The 16,210-nt window shown below is 41.2% G+C and overlaps 1 protein-coding gene across 3 annotated transcripts in view; it reads right to left on the reverse strand.

The window, feature by feature from the left end:
* The window catches only part of NPHP4 (nephrocystin 4), a 486,557-nt gene that overhangs the window by 249,814 nt on the left and 220,533 nt on the right, over positions 1-16,210 (reverse strand). The gene's annotated exons all lie outside the window — the stretch shown is intronic.

Below are 16,210 nucleotides of genomic sequence, written 5' to 3' on the forward strand. Positions count from 1 at the left end.
AGTGCGGTCCACAGGAGCGGTGGTTTTTGCGGCTACTTGATCCGCTCAGCCCCCCAGATCAGGTAGCCTACTTTTTTTTTTCATTTTATGAGCCCACCTTGGGCTCTCTTTAAAAAATAGAAAATAAATGAAGAAAAGATTAATATTTGTAATGAAATTTGTTCTTGTTGCTTCACCAACATTGAGCCTGCTGGCCAGCATCTTTACTACTGACAGACCAAAAAAAAAAAAACAGAACTGCCATTATCTATACACACACCCACTAACAATATGATAGGCTAAAAGGAGATATGTATATATGTATATATATATATATATATATATATATATATATATATATATATATATATATATATAGGCAGTTGGAAACAGATGTTATGTCTCACATAGCAATGAGGTTCATAGATAGTAAACTGTCAGCACCATGGCCCTAACATCACACTATGGGAAGGGTTTCACCACAATATCAGCCATACAGACCCCCCTGATGATCTATTTTGGATGAAGTTCAATCCTGCATTAAAGTTCCTATTTAAACTATATCAGATGCTGTTCTTTCAGGTGCAATATGCACAAACCTGTAAAGCATGCAGGACTGGAGAACACCTGATCTGCATACATGTTCTGAGCCATTGCTTGAACACAGAATAAGCAAAACAGCCGGACCAGCGCAAGTTTGAAGCAGTAAATCCACAAGGCATCCCTCCATATTCCTTCCACTTCATATTTCCTTTATAAATTAATAAATAAATCAACCAGCCTATGGATTCCATCCCAAAGGTAGTGCCTTGGCTTTTCTATTTGGCTTTTATCAAGCATCCTTCCCGCGGACTTTGTCAGCGGCAAACTTGCTTAACAAGGAATTTATAGACCTGTCTCCGCAGCCAGGAATAGGTCAATGTTACATGCTTTTTCATTTTCATTTTTTTCCGTCTTTGATGCTCAATGAAACCGACCTGATTATTCCATCTCAAGGTCACTCCGGGTTTAAATGGCATTGATCCACGACACAGCGAGCCGCTAACTGCTATTTTAGATTATTCTCTCCTTTTTGAAGTCTCCAATATAATTACTAAAAAAAAAAGGAGGTTCTTTTACCTTACACAATACACAGAAAATTAAAGCATTTTTGTTTTTTGTTTTTTGAATATACTGTATTCCTGTCTAGCATGGGAATTTTGCTTGTCGAGATACTGTACATAGCCAATATTGAGGCCAATTTGCTCAAGTGATACTCCAAAATAGTTTATACGTTGGTTAATTAAAATTGATGCAATTAATAAAACTGCTAAGAAAGCTGTTCTGAAAACTGTAATGCAAGCCACAGAAGTGGGACGGTAAAGCTAAAGCCTATAGCAATAATCGATAATTATATTGAATATGGTTCACTAGATTCTGCAATTATCTAAAAATTTCTATACAGTACACCCATTCTGCGTCACTCACATTCTCTGAGCACATTACCTGTCTAGTTCCTGAACACTGCAGGTCACAATTCTGTCCATCTAGCTTTTCCTGAGATCTCACCTGATTGAGCTTACACATTTATTTGGAGAGAGGCCTGTAATCAAGATAGATTTACCTCCATGCCCTACCCATAAATGCTCATTTAGATGGAATGATACAATATAGGTCAAGGCTGGAAACGGAATTCTTAACGAGCAAATTTAGCGAAAAAGGGAGCTCAAGACATGATTGATATTCTTGTTACAAAAAAATGATTGATATTTGCCATGTAATTTGTTCATGTTGTTTGATCCACAATGAGCCTGCACGCCATCATTTTTACTACTGGCAGACAAGAAAAAAACTAGACAGCACCAACTGCCATTATTTATAGCCATGCCCACTAACATTGTGATAGGCTAAAAGGTTGGTTTTTTTTATAGATATACACATGCACACAGAGGGAGATACTGGTTGATTGGAAACAGTTGTTATTTCTCCTTGCACCTAGGTCCTGACATCACACTGTGGCAGGGGTTTCACCACAATATCAGCCATACAGACACCCCATGATGATCTATTACAGAAAGGTAAAGATTTCTCATGGGAAAGGGGGTATCCGCTACTAATTGGGATGAACTTGATGGACGTATGTTGAACTCGATGGACGTATGTCTTTTTTCAACCCAAGTAACTATGTAACTATGAAGTTCAATCCTTGATTACAATTCCTCTTTAAAGAGAGTCTGAAGCCATAATAAAAATGGCTTTTTTGCTTATATATAGCAGGGGCATGTGTGCCTCTGCTAAAACGCCGCTATCCCGCGGCTAAACGAGGGTCCTTTCCCCTCCAAATCCCCTCCTGCAAAATCACGACCAACTTGGTCGTAGATTTTGCTACCCCTGTGCGCTGCCGTGTGAGGCAAGGCTATGAGCTGCAGCCCTGCCTCACACGTCTATCAGTGACTGATCTCCGCCTCTCCCCCGCCCCTCTCAGTGAAGGAAGACTGAGAGGGGCGGGGGAGAGGCGGAGATCCGCCGCTGATAGACGCATGTGAGGCAGGGCTGCAGCTCATAGCCCCGCCTCACACGGAAGCGCTCCCAGGGCAGCACAGGGGGGATTTGGAGGGGAAAGGACCCTCGTTTAGCCGCGGGATAGCGGCGTTTTAGGATGCATCATGCAATGTCTCCCTGTGTGCTACTACAGACAGTCCAGCAGCAGTTACACTTGTATTGGAAAGTTGCACAAAAGTCACATGGCCTCCTTTTGGGCTTAAAAGGGCATTTGTTTTGGGTGCAGGGTTTAGTTTTTGTCTTAGAAGGGTCATATGTGCAAATAATTGTGTAAACTGTTTAAACTGAATTGTGCTGTTAAGCACACCTAACATACTTCTAAATAACGCGTCCTATAGCTGTCTGTAGCTTTCAGTTTAGCTGGTATAGATGACAGTGAATATAGTGAATTGTTCTGTATCATTAAAACAGCATGCAGATTGAACATTTTTGTGATTTAAAGACAGGAACAAATACTATTTTCTACAGCCCCAAATCCCCATTACCGGTACTTTACTTTATTGCTGCAATAGCTGAAGATAATTTCTGTCAGGGAGGAACTTCACTCCTCTCCAATGCTCCAGGATCCCTGTTCTCCCTTCACTCACTGCTGCCTTTTTAAAATGTGATTTTCATATGGCAATGTCAGAAATATTAAATACACTCGACACAATGAGTAAAGAAAATACTGTAGTTTAGACAGATGAGAACACCAGGTGAACCAAAGTAGCATTCTTCTGACTTCTATTCTCAGCTTTTTAGTGCATTTTAATGCTTTATCAACAGCATTACGAATACACAAATGCAGCACACAAAGAGGCGTGCAGTAGTACATTTATACAACAAGCAGCATTGGTGGGAACTCTGTAAAGGGAATGCCATGGGGGAATGCATGCACTTGTGAATCACATATTGCACAGAACAAGTCCTTAAGAGGCAGGGCTGAACATTTGTGTGGTGCACTGTTATTTGGCATAAATCTCACAAAACGTAACCCTTGCTGCCTACAAGTTTAACGGGGTTTAGTGAATACTGTACCACAAAGAGAAGATGAGGAGAAAGGGAATATGTAGAGATTAACTGTTGATTAACTGCAAGGCCATCAAATTTGGCTCCCAAGTGGTTTCCCCACTTTGCATTATGTTTGGCCCACTCTAGACCACCAGGGAAGCTATATTGGAGCAGAAGCCATAGATCCCCAGAGAAGCCATATGGAGGAGGGAGGACGAAAGCACTAGGCACCAGGGAACTGTATAGGGGAGGGTGGTCACTACACACCAGGGAATTATATGGGGGAGGTGAGGTCCACTAGACAACTATATAGGGAAGGGAGTGTGCCACTAGACACCAGTGAACTGTATAGGGGAGGGAGGACCACTGAATCCCAGGGAACTGTGTACGGGATACAGGCCAACCAAACCCCATGGAACTGTAAGGGGAGGGAACAGGCATTAGACACCAAAAAACTATATGGGGAGGGAGAAGAGCCACTAGACACAAGTGAAAGACTTGCTACTGCCCCCGTCAGCTCTTCCCTACCATCATGTGAGTAATAATGGGATAAGGGAAGGAAATTGGACAGATTACAGATTAATGTTAAACCTAATATAATGCAAAACCGGTTTATGTGCAATGCACAAATCTTATGATATATTTGATGCAATATGCATGTAAAAACACAAGCCTGAGCTAGGGTTTTAATAGATGGAAAATGTGAAGCACTTATAAGGGATACGAACTCTTTCCATCTACAGAAAAAAACAGAATAAGATTTTGTTGTGGTCTCAGTTTGAGAGAAGAATCCAATTCATGTTTTTGGCTAGGAAGTGAAAACATGGGGACACAGACAGTAATAAAAACTCCCCCAGTGCACAGCAAAATGTTATTTTACCAGTTAAAAAAACAATTCTTTCTTAGAATTTTTTTAAAACTGATTTTCTAAGAAATGACAAGGTCTTTTTGGTAAAAAAAATTGACTTGTTCCCACAGAATACATTTTCACATTTTTGATCTATTCGTATTGACCGGTCTTTCATAAGTAGGGGACTACCTGCATAGTAATTTATGCTCTACTTTTCTTGCATTTATTTTGTTAAAAGTATACTTAAATCCTTACTTCACATTGTTGGATTTCCTTTCCCACAAAAAAACACAAGAACTCCGAGGATATGGATCCAACCAAATAAACGGGGGAGACCAGTGACATTGGGGGACACCTGTACACACTATATTTTTGGCTGAGCCTTTTTGGCAAAGAAAAATCTAAAGTTTGTGCAAAGCTTAAGCCAACAAACATGCTTTCTGATCAATTCACCGTTGTCAGATATGATATAAAATGATGTCCTTTAAAAAGAAAATGTGATTCTCACCTCACCTTATTTATTATAACAAAAGGGCAGCAAAGACAGTTAATGCCACCATTGCAACAAAAATAAAAGCAGAACAATGCTCAATTATTGCAGCAGCATCAATTAAACCATAGTAAAATAATAGTTGCACAGGCACTGTATATCATTAGCAGCCGCTCCTCATAAAATGAGGATCTGGCTCAAGAAAGTTGGCTTTGGCGTTAAGGAAGCCATAATATTTGCATCAGGGATATTACATGCCTCATAAACTCCAGTTATGGGACTTTTATTACCAATCTTGGAAGACCTGAGAATGGCCATTTTTGCTTTACTTACACTTGTTTTTTGCGGTCTCATAAAGGAATATAGTTAACTCCAAGCCAGCGATGAAATGTTCATAAGCCAAAGTGAAAACATTGTCCAGGAATTTTTGTTTTATTTTAAAATTATCAAGTATAAGAAGCTTTTATGCCTTTCTATGGTGTTGTTTCAGACCTTTCCCGAGTCACAAAGGCAAGAGCAAAAATGTACCTGATCCCATCCCAACTGGCATATACTGGAGGTTCTCAGTTTACAGGTGTTCAATTTATGCAAATCTGAAATGACAGGCTGTGCCATTGATTAGATTACATGACTGTTTTAAAACAAATTAAGGCTGGGAGCCACTAGCTGCGTTTTTGCTACTGGATCCCAAAGGAGGTGGTCCCACAAGGAGAAAACAGTTGGGTAGCGATCCCGGAATGATCGCAGCAGTGGCTACAGGAGCCAAATCGCGATTGTTCCAGGAAATCACATCACTTCTGCAATGTAGAAAAGTGTGGGTGCTTTGAGATTAAACAAAGCGCCTGTAGTGGGTCCCTGGCCTTAAGCTGCCCAGCATGTGTTGTGAGTCCAGAAGGATGATTCTGGAATGAAGCATGATAACACACAATGCAGTACTGAAAAACAAACAATGAAAGGTCAAGCCCACTTTAGAGGCAAAAATAAAAAGTAGTTTGGTAACTGAATGCCATTAAATGATACCTGACCTGAGGTAATGCTACCTGAGGTAAGCATAGAGGTATGTTCATGCTGGATGCACATACTTCTTGTCATTGTCCATTCCTCTTCTCGTCTCATCCCCTAGCTCCTGTAATCTCTCCTTGAAAGAATAATGGGAAGACGGTGGAGGTGCCCAATAAGACAATTAAAGACAGCTTAACATGGAGAGCCAGTGGTGAGACTCGCCTCTCCTGAAGAGAAATGTAAAGATTATTTACTTATACCGAAAAACAAGATTATGACAATGCGTTTCGCTGGCTTCGCCCGCTTCGTCAGGTCAATGATGCCCAAAGGCAAGTACCTAATGGTTGAGTAGATAATGATACAAGTGCCTCTAACCTCTTCCCATTATAATTTTCAACTCCATTGGAGTTTGCTGGTTTTATCAGCTCAGTCTGCTCTCGGGGACTTGGCTCATAATCAGTAGTAGGACCTGTGATAAACTTCTCATACCCGAGCAGTGACAAGAATACCACCGTATGTCTGATTGATCTGCTTGCAACCTGAAAGGTGTGAGTAAATCTCCTTACGCAGATCATTACCCGATGCTTTGACATATTGCACTATTGGCGCTTGTTTTTCTGTTTTGTGTTTCCTTCAGTTCCTGGATTGTCCAGCTCTAACCCCCTCTTCAAGCCTTGAAAAATTAGACTTTTGGCTAAAATCTAATTTTCCGCCAGGATTGCTGCAATGGCTCCCTCGTATGCCCTCCACCCACCCCCATCTTTACCCCTCTTAAAGGGATACTTAAGTCAAAAATAAAAAATGATTTTTAGTCACCTGGGGCATCCCTCAGCCCCCTGAAGCTGTATGGTGCCCTTGAAGCCTCGCTCCGATCCTCCTGTCCCCACCGGTGGCTACTTCCGGGTTCGGCGACAGCCGCCGACAGGCTGAGAACGCGAGTGATCCTCCGCGTTCCCAGCCGCTATATCACCCTCTATGCTGCTATAGCGTATAATATATAATATATATAGAACATCCACTCTGCTCTAAAAGATAAGCAACAGCATACCTTTTAAAGAAAAACATTTGTAACAGCTGACAAAAATCCTGCAATAAATCTGCAGTGTTTCTACTTCCTGAGTTCATGGAAGCAGACATATCGTAATTCAAATTAGCTTATCTGCCTTATCTGTCGTGGCAGTCAGGTAACACAGGGGAGAGATCAAATTACAACTTGTTATTAGTCACAGATGAGGGGGAATTCGACAGGCTAAACTATCTAAATACAAACACGGTGCATTTCTCTAAGTTTTCCTTCTGTCCTGTGCAAGAGTTAAGGTACACTTTAAACATCAACTTTTAGCATCAGTCTGAAGATGCCACAACTTTTTTACTTTCTAACAAAGAAACTTGTTAGAAATGATTGCAACAATATATGACAAATCACACAAACCCTGAGGTCCTCAAGTCAAGGACAGCATAAGAACCAACTTTGTGGACAGTACAGTATTTAAATGTAAGTGATTCTACTTTAATTTTTGCCCAGGGCCCTAATTTACCTAAAACCATCTCTACATGTACACACTGCACAAAGAGTCCATTTAGGGTAAGGGAGTCACTGTGAATGAATCATAGTCTGCAAAAATGCACAGTGCAGTTAGTCCACTTTGATTATAGAATGCCAGAAATGGATTGAAATGCTCCAATAACCTGCCTTGTCTTTTAGAAGGTTGTGGGAGGGGCTTTGCCTATACAGTGCTGTTCAGCTGCAGAAAAGAGTCACAGACTAGGAACTGCTGAATGTTCTTCATTTTTCAGCTATCTGAATAACTTATTGAATAGAACTATAAAACTTTTGGCAGGTAAGGCATTTTAAATACAGTGTTTCAAATGTATATTTTATTATCTGGGTCAAGTAGGCCAGTAAACTTGCACTTACTTAAAGAGAATCTGTATTGTTAAAATCGCACAAAAGTAAACATACCAGTGCGTTAGGGAACATCTCCTATTACCCTCTGTCACAATTTTGCCGCTCCTCGCCGCATTAAAAGTGGTTAAAAACAGTTTTAAAAAGTTTGTTTATAAACAAACAAAATGGCCACCAAAACAGGAAGTAGATTGATGTACAGTATGTCCACACATAGAAAATACATCCATACACAAGCAGGCTGTATACAGCCTTTCTTTTGAATCTCAACAGATCATTTGTGTGTTTCTTTCCCCCTGCAGTTCTCATGCACTGAAGTTTCAGGCTGCTTGTTTCTTCCTGCAAACAGCTTTGCCCTTGTCTGTAATTCTTCAGTATGTGAAAGCCCAGCCAGCTCAGAGGACGATTTATCCAGCTTGTAAAAGATAAGAGAGAAGAGAGAAGCTGCTCTAATCCTAAATAACACACAGGCAGTGTGCATAGAGGGGCCTGGAAGGGGGAGTTCATAGCAGAACAACAACACTAAAGAACTTGGCAGCCTTCCAGACACAGGCCGACAAGTCTGACAGGGGAAAGATACATTGATTTATTACAAAGACAGTGATAGTATAAAGTGCTGCAGTAAGCCAGAACACATTAGAATAGCTTTTTGAACTTGTAGGATGATAAAAAACAGGATGCAATTTTTGTTACAGAGTCTCTTTAAAGTGAACGGTTAATTTGCTGATAATTTAGATAAATCTTGCAATTATCATATTATATTTATAAGGATAGGTGGAGAGCACTCTTCTCTTTTGCCTCTGCATGGAGTTTACATTTTTCTGCATGGGGTTTCCATGCTCAGATTTCTACTCACACCCCAAAAACATAGTGACATGTTTACTGGCCTCCCACAAGATGGTCCATTCATAGGATCAGGGTCATTAGAGTGTGAGCCCTGCTCAGAAAAGCTAGTGATGAAAACTGGTTTACATAATCTGTAAAATAGTATGAAAAAATGTGTGTTGCACTATGTGATATGTATAATAAAATGAAAACGGCCACATTTAGGAGAGGTGGTATAATTTGTGGAGTTGTTCTTAGTACCAAGCCACTTTAATATTACTAGGTATATTTATAACTCTAGCAAGGTGCTTCCAAATTGTACATCCTACAATCTCTTGCTTCTTTACAATTTCTCTAAGGTGACAAGGAACTGACCTTGAGTTCAGTCCAGTTTACTACAGCGAAAGGCTTTCAGATCTTGTTTCCTGGGCCCCAGCCTGAGAAATGTGAAATTTTCTGTCTCAAAACCGCAGGGAAAGCATAATACATGTGTCCATGTAAGGGAAGTCAATGTAAAAGTAAAACAAACATACATGAACTTTCACTTTAAAGCTGACACAACTCAGTTAGGAGAATAAAGCAATTGCAAAACAATAGGCCAGAACTATGAACCATTTTCGAAAAAGTGAAGCCCTGTTGTTAAGATGGGCATACGTTATGCCAGTGTTATTTCGGCATGTAAATCTGGGAATTAGCAAGTACCCCGCTATCCTGGGTTAACATCACCGCAAGTATTTTTGCTGAAGTACTCAATAATTTTGTATAAATGATTTGATAGTATTCTTGCTAAGTAGAAAATCAAATGTTTCTTCAAGTTTGTTTAATATTTTATGATTGTTTTAATTGTTAAACTTACTTGGATTGACTGTGGCAATCAAATCAAATAATAAAACCTGTCAGATCCATCACATTTTTAGTGTGTACTGTAAGCAATGCAACATAGGAGAAAAGTGATTCATAGCACATTTCATACATATGCATTTCCAATTTTTTTTTCATTTTCTTGCGAGAGTGGTCCTTTAATAACATGTTATACATTTAACTATGATATTTACAGTTTTGCATCTGTTCTCACTTATGTCCCAATCCTTAAGCAATATATACTTTGAGATATTCTTGGCAATGAGTCATAACACTTTTACAGTAGATTTTTATCTATTTACTATATTTAGTGATATATATGTGTTGACAATGTCTGTTTCTTAGTTTGTATAAAGTTGCAGTGGTTTATGCCCATGCCTTCTTGATTTGATCTCCCTGGTAGTGTTCCCATCATTATTGTGCCCTTGTTAGTGATCCCCCATTATATTAACTTCATTAGTGCACTTTATTATAGTGCCCTAATTATATGGCTTCCTATTACTGCTCCCTCTATTATAGGATGACATTTATTATAGTTCATACAGCTACTGCCCACTACATATGGTCCTTTTACAGTGCCCAGAGTAACGATGCCCATCATTTTAATGTCCATGTTAGTTCCCACCATTCTAGCTCCCATATTATACAGTGGTGTGAAAAACTATTTGCCCCCTTCCTGATTTCTTATTCTTTTGCATGTTTGTCACACTTAAATGTTTCTGCTCATCAAAAACCATTAATTATTAGTCAAAGATAACATAATTGAACACAAAATGCAGTTTTAAATGATGGTTTTTATTATTTAGTGAGGAAAAAAAAAACTCCAAATCTACATGGCCCTGTGTGAAAAAGTGATTGCCCCCCTTGTTAAAAAATAACTTAACTGTGGTTTATCACACCTGAGTTCAATTTCCGTAGTCACCCCCAGGCCTGATTACTGCCACACCTGTTTCAATCAAGAAATCACTTAAATAAGAGCTATCTGACACAGAGAAGTAGACCAAAAGCACCTCAAAAGCTAGACATCATGCCAAGATCCAAAGAAATTCAGGAACAAATGAGAACAAAGTACTGTAATTGAGATCTATCAGTCTGGTAAAGGTTATAAAGCCATTTCTAAAGCTTTGGAACTCCAGCGAACCACAGTAAGAGCCATTATCCACAAATGGCAAAAACATGGAACAGTGATGAACCTTCCCAGGAGTGGCTGGCCGACCAAAATTACACCAAGAGCGCAGAGAAAACTCATCCAAGAGGCCACAAAAGACCCCAGGACAACATCTAAAGAACTGCAGGCCTCACTTGCCTCAATTAAGGTCCTTGTTCATGACTCCACCATAAGAAAGAGACTGGGCAAAAACGGTCTGCATGGCAGATATCCAAGGCGCAAGCCACTTTTAAGCAAAAAGAACATTAAGGCTCGTCTCAATTTTGCTAAAAAAAAAATCTCAATGATTGGCAAGACTTTTGGGAAAATACCTTGTGGACCGACGAGACAAAAGTTGAATTTTTTGGAAGGTGCGTGTCCCGTTACATCTGGCATAGAAGTAACACAGCATTTCAGCAAAAGAACATCTTACCAACAGTAAAATATGGTGGTGGTAGTGTGATAGTCTGGGGTTGTTTTGCTGCTTCAGGACCTGGAAGGCTTGCTGTGATAGATGGAACCATGAATTCTACTATCTACCAAAAAATCCTGAAGGAGAATGTCCGGCCATCTGTTCGTCAACTCAAGCTGAAGCGATCTTGGGTGCTGCAGCAGGACAATGACCCAAAAGACACCAGCAAATCCACCTCTGAATGGCTGAAGAAAAACAAAATGAAGACTTTGGAGTGGCCTAGTCAAAGCCCTGACCTGAATCCTATTGAGATGTTGTGGCATGACCTTAAAAAGGTGGTTCATGCTAGAAAACCCTCAAATAAAGCTGAATTACAACAATGCTGCAAAGATGAGTGGGCCAAAATTCCTCCAGAGCGCTGTAAAAGACTTGTTGCAAGTTATCGCAAACGCTTGATTGCAGTTATTGCTGCTAAGGGTGGCCCAACCAGTTATTGGGTTCAGGGGGCAATTTCTTTTTCACACAGGGCCATGTAGGTTTTGAATTATTTGTCTCACTAAATAATAAAAACCATCATTTAAAACTGCATTTTGTGTTCAATTATGTTATCTTTGACTAATAGTTAACGGTTTTTGATGAGCAGAAACATTTAAGTGTGACAAACATGCAAAAGAATAAGAAATCAGGAAGGGGGCAAATAGTTTTTCACACCACTGTACTTGTTTCACCTATACCAGGGCTTCCCAACACTGTGCTCAAGTACCACAAACAGTGCATGTTTTGTGGCCATCCACAGAGGTAATCAGTTCTGGTGACACACTAATTATCCCACCAGTGAATGGTTGTGGAAGACGTACTGTTGGTGGTACTTGAGGACAGGGTTGGGAAGCCCTGACCAATAACACTTTCCATTATAGTGTCTGCCATTGTGCTCCTTCCATTATAGTTATAGTGTTCCTATTGGTGTTCCTGATTATTATGTATCCCCCTTAGTGGCCTGGACAATGTAATGCCCCCCTCCCCCTCCTGCATAGTGCTGCCTTCCTTGCAGTGACCTCATTAGTGCTGTAATTAAGCAGGAGAAAATACATCTTACATAGGTACACTTATAATTATTAAAACGAAATCTAATCCTAACAACAATGATACATTTTTAACATGTGCTGGTTCACACAGACGGTTGGCAGAGGCTAATTCAGCCAGTACTAAACACTTTCTGCTACTGTGCAGGAAAGCATTTGGCTTTGGTTTGCATCGGTTCCTATCCTTCCGTTGTTGGGTTTTGAGCACTTAGGGGGTACAAAACCGAGAATGCAGCCAATGCTGGAAGCTACACGCAGCATCTCAGAAAATTGGATAAAAAAAAAAATTGTGTTAAACAACGGCTGCCGGCAGACATCCTTCTGAACTGGCTCAGTAACTTTTATAGATGTAATTCAGCCTTGTCATAATAAACTTACATTAATTTGCAATGCAAAAGTGTTTTGTATGTATTGAACATCTGTACTTTTTGTCATAAACGTATTTAAAATAGCTGACCTGCTGAGTAGATGCTGCCTGCTGAGTCCTGTAGATTCCCTTCCTCTTGCAATAACAGTGCAATTACTAAAGAGAATGCTGCTCACAGTCTTTACCTATCTACCTGTCCCATCATCACACACACATGACATAATCAGAGATGAGCTGGGAGAGGGCAGTAGCCACTCACCTGACCTTTCCAATCTAGGGGTGTAACTACAGAGGAGCAGGGGGGAGGGGGGTTCTCCAACTACAAACCCTCCCTTTCTAGACTAAAGGGTTTCATCCGTTAGATCAGGTGTTTTTGTAGCTACCCTTTGTTAAGCGTGTGAATATTATGATGGCCTCACTTGTTTTATGACCCTTGCAAGATGGCCCCCAGGCTTTAAGGGTCACCAAGGGTATGGCAAGGGAAAGCATGTGAACATTGGGGGGGGGGGGGGGGGAGGATACAAGTTTTGCTGGGGAGACCCATGATTTTTAGTAACGTCCCTGTCCCCACCCTCTCCCTTTGCTGAGAGATTAAAGCTAGGCATACGTGGACTGATAGTAGTCTGGAATGGCATGCTGATTAATTCCCTCCATTGGATATTTAATGGATTGTGATCATTTTCTACCACACGACACACTCAATCCCAATTCAACTTCAGAAGAAATCTATTAAGCATCAACTGAACTGCAACCATTGTACTGATGCATGCAATTCAATGCCAGAGGGCCATTGATCCTTTGCCTCTCAACTTTTAACATTGTCCAATCATACTGTCCATTGATAAGCTGCTCAAAACTGTTCAAAAGTAAGTCAATCTAATGTATTAGGGGAAATGGGTTTTCAGCAGGATCAATCACAGTCATCAAATCAGTCAGAAAAAAATGTATGTGCTTTTCTCTTTGTGGCCATCATCACAGCTCAGTCAAATAATGATCAGAAACTTCTGAGCTGCAGTGCTTGTTACACTTCTTCCATGGGTTTCATCCAGCCTTGGCCTCTGATTGTGTCAGGGCTCTGCCTCTGACACAGGAGACCAGGGTTTGAATCTTGGCTCTTCCTGCTCAGTAAGTACTCAGTAAGGGGGCCTTGGGCAAGACTCCCTAACACTGCTTCTGCTTATAGAGTGCGACCTAGTGGCTGCAGTCCTGGCACTTTGAGTCCACCAGGAGAAAAGCATGATATAAATGTTCTGTGTCTAGCATAACGCTGTCACCATTCATTACTCTGTAGGGGGCAGTGATACACTGCACACAAAAATCGCATACTGCAGTGGGATGTTATAACACACCTTACAGCAGTGCAGCAATGGGAATGTCAGACATTGCTTTCTGTGCCATGCGAGATGTCTGTAGATCGCACACTATGCACAGTACCTGCATATAATGCAAAGCATATAGTGTGAACAAGCCCTGATGGAGAAACCAGGTTTTAAAAGATGTGTATGCCTGGTCTCAGGGAACTTTTGACTTGGCACAGTGAAAAGAATTGTTCCCTATTCAACCTGAGCATTCGTTCTTTTGTTGCTTTTTATTCCCATTAGTCTTTTATTCCTTTCTTCAAATATATGTTGGTTCATTTTCCATCCACCATTGTCACGCTTAAAGAGGAACTCCAATGCCATTTTTAACTTGGCTTCATAGCATACCTTATAGGCATGTTTAAATGAAAAAGTGTTTCCTTTTTCTTTTAGCTGTTCCAGATTTGTCAGCATAGCTGATTATATGCTGAAGCCCCTCCCACAGTGAGAGCTCAGTACCGCGGTACTAATTATACAGTTCAATGAAGTGAGGCATTCTGGGAATTTTCAGCCCAGCTGCGTCACTAGCATGGGACGATGTAGCAGGCTGTTGCACGTGCCATGCTAGATTCGTTCTTCCATGTTAGGCTGCAGTGGCTGCTCCTCTAGCTTATTGCATATGTGCTAATTATTCTTATTTTTTTTTTTAATACGTGTTATTTGAAGTAGCTGGTCGGGTCTTCCGATCAGCCCTGCATACCTCCGACCATTCTCTACTTTCTGATACTGTTAGAGAAAGTGGAGCATGATTGGAAGTTTTGCAGGGCTGATCGTCTTCCCGGCCAGCTGCATCCATGGTGGTCCTTTCTTTTTTCCTCCCCCTTGATGGCTGACCCCTGCTCTGCATGGCCTCCCCTCTTCCTGTATTTGTTTCTGGCGGGTGGCTGTGCAGTGCTGATGTAACGGGAGACCTAGCTGGCTGTATCATCTGTGGACGGTGATGATCTTCCCGACCCGACCTGCACCCCTCCCCTGTGGCGGCATAACAGCCTCTGCTCTTTCCCTACTTACTTCCTCTAGCAGTGGCTAGGCAGGGTTGATGTAGGAGATAACATCTTTGCTCATCCTCCCAAGTACAGCGGCAGTGTGGTCTGTGAATAGTCTCCCCTCTCCCTTCAGTATGTGCTAGTTCTTGCGGGGGATGAGTGCAGCGAGAATGGATGTGGCCGGCTGCATAGTTTGTGTTCCTTACCCCTCCTCCTCCTTAGTATAGAGGCAGACTCCGCTCTGCATAGCTTCTGCTCTTTCTTTACTGTTTATAGTTATAGAAAGTGCAGGAAGAGCTGTGGCTATGCAGAGCTGAGTGAAAGTCAGGCATCTGTAAGCAGACTGGACTGTGCATTGCCTCGCTCTTCATTCAGTGTTTGTTTATGTTATACGGAGTGAAGGGCTGCAGCTATTGAAGCCTGGTCGTCTCCCTGATTTACACGAGTGTCTTGTGTTTGTGCTGATCATCTTGGGGAGGGGGTGGGGGCTGCAGTTTTAGCTGATGCTTCTTGTGGGTGATATTTTTTTTCCTTGGTTGTGATTTTTGATTAGTTGGAAACTTCATAGCATATCCTGCAACATACAATGTGTGATCATATATTTGTTTTTGTGTACATGTTTGAGCCCCCTATTTAATTTCTTAGGTGGTCCCTCTGTGTAGATGTATGTTCCTAATCTTTTATTTTTCTATGTGATTCCCTGTTTGTTTACATGTGTGAGATTCCATTACTTATTTTCCTATTTGATTACCCAGGTTTATTTTCATGTGTGAGCTTCCTATGTTTGTTTTTACATGTGTCAGCTTACTGTTTTTTATGTGTGAGCCCCCTCTGTTTAGTGTGGTACCCGTTTGTTTACATGTTTGAGCCCTCCGTATGTTATTGTGTGAACCCCGTTTGTTTACGTTTTGAGAACTGGTTCACATTGGATAAAGCCAAACGGATCTGGTCTCTGCTTCACCCAATCCACATGGCTTGGTGCACACTTGAAAACAGATCTGATCACTGGTTGATCGGATCGACTTTCACTCCGTTTGCCAGGTGAGGGAGGGTGCAGCAGCCAGGCTGGTGGGTGAGCGATGGTTAACACATACCGTATGGTCTATTGAAGCCGATGATAGAGAGGGGTCCAGGCTTTCAGTCTTTTTCCGCGTGATGTGACTAGTATAGGTAGCCAGCTCTAGGTCCCCCCACTACAGGTAGCCAGGCATAGGTGCCCCAGTATAGTTAGACAGTATAATTGCCCCCTGTATTGGTTAGCTAGGTGGGTGCCTCTAGTATAGGTAGTCAGTATAGTTGCACCCAGTATACGTAAGATAGGCAGATGACCTCAGTATAGGTTAGATAGGTGTGAGCCTCCAATATAGGTAGCCAGTATAGTTACCACCAATATAGTTTAGATAGGTAGGAACCC

The sequence above is a fragment of the Hyperolius riggenbachi genome, chromosome 6, assembly GCF_040937935.1.
Source record: "Hyperolius riggenbachi isolate aHypRig1 chromosome 6, aHypRig1.pri, whole genome shotgun sequence".
NCBI classification, from domain to species: Eukaryota; Metazoa; Chordata; class Amphibia; order Anura; family Hyperoliidae; genus Hyperolius; species Hyperolius riggenbachi.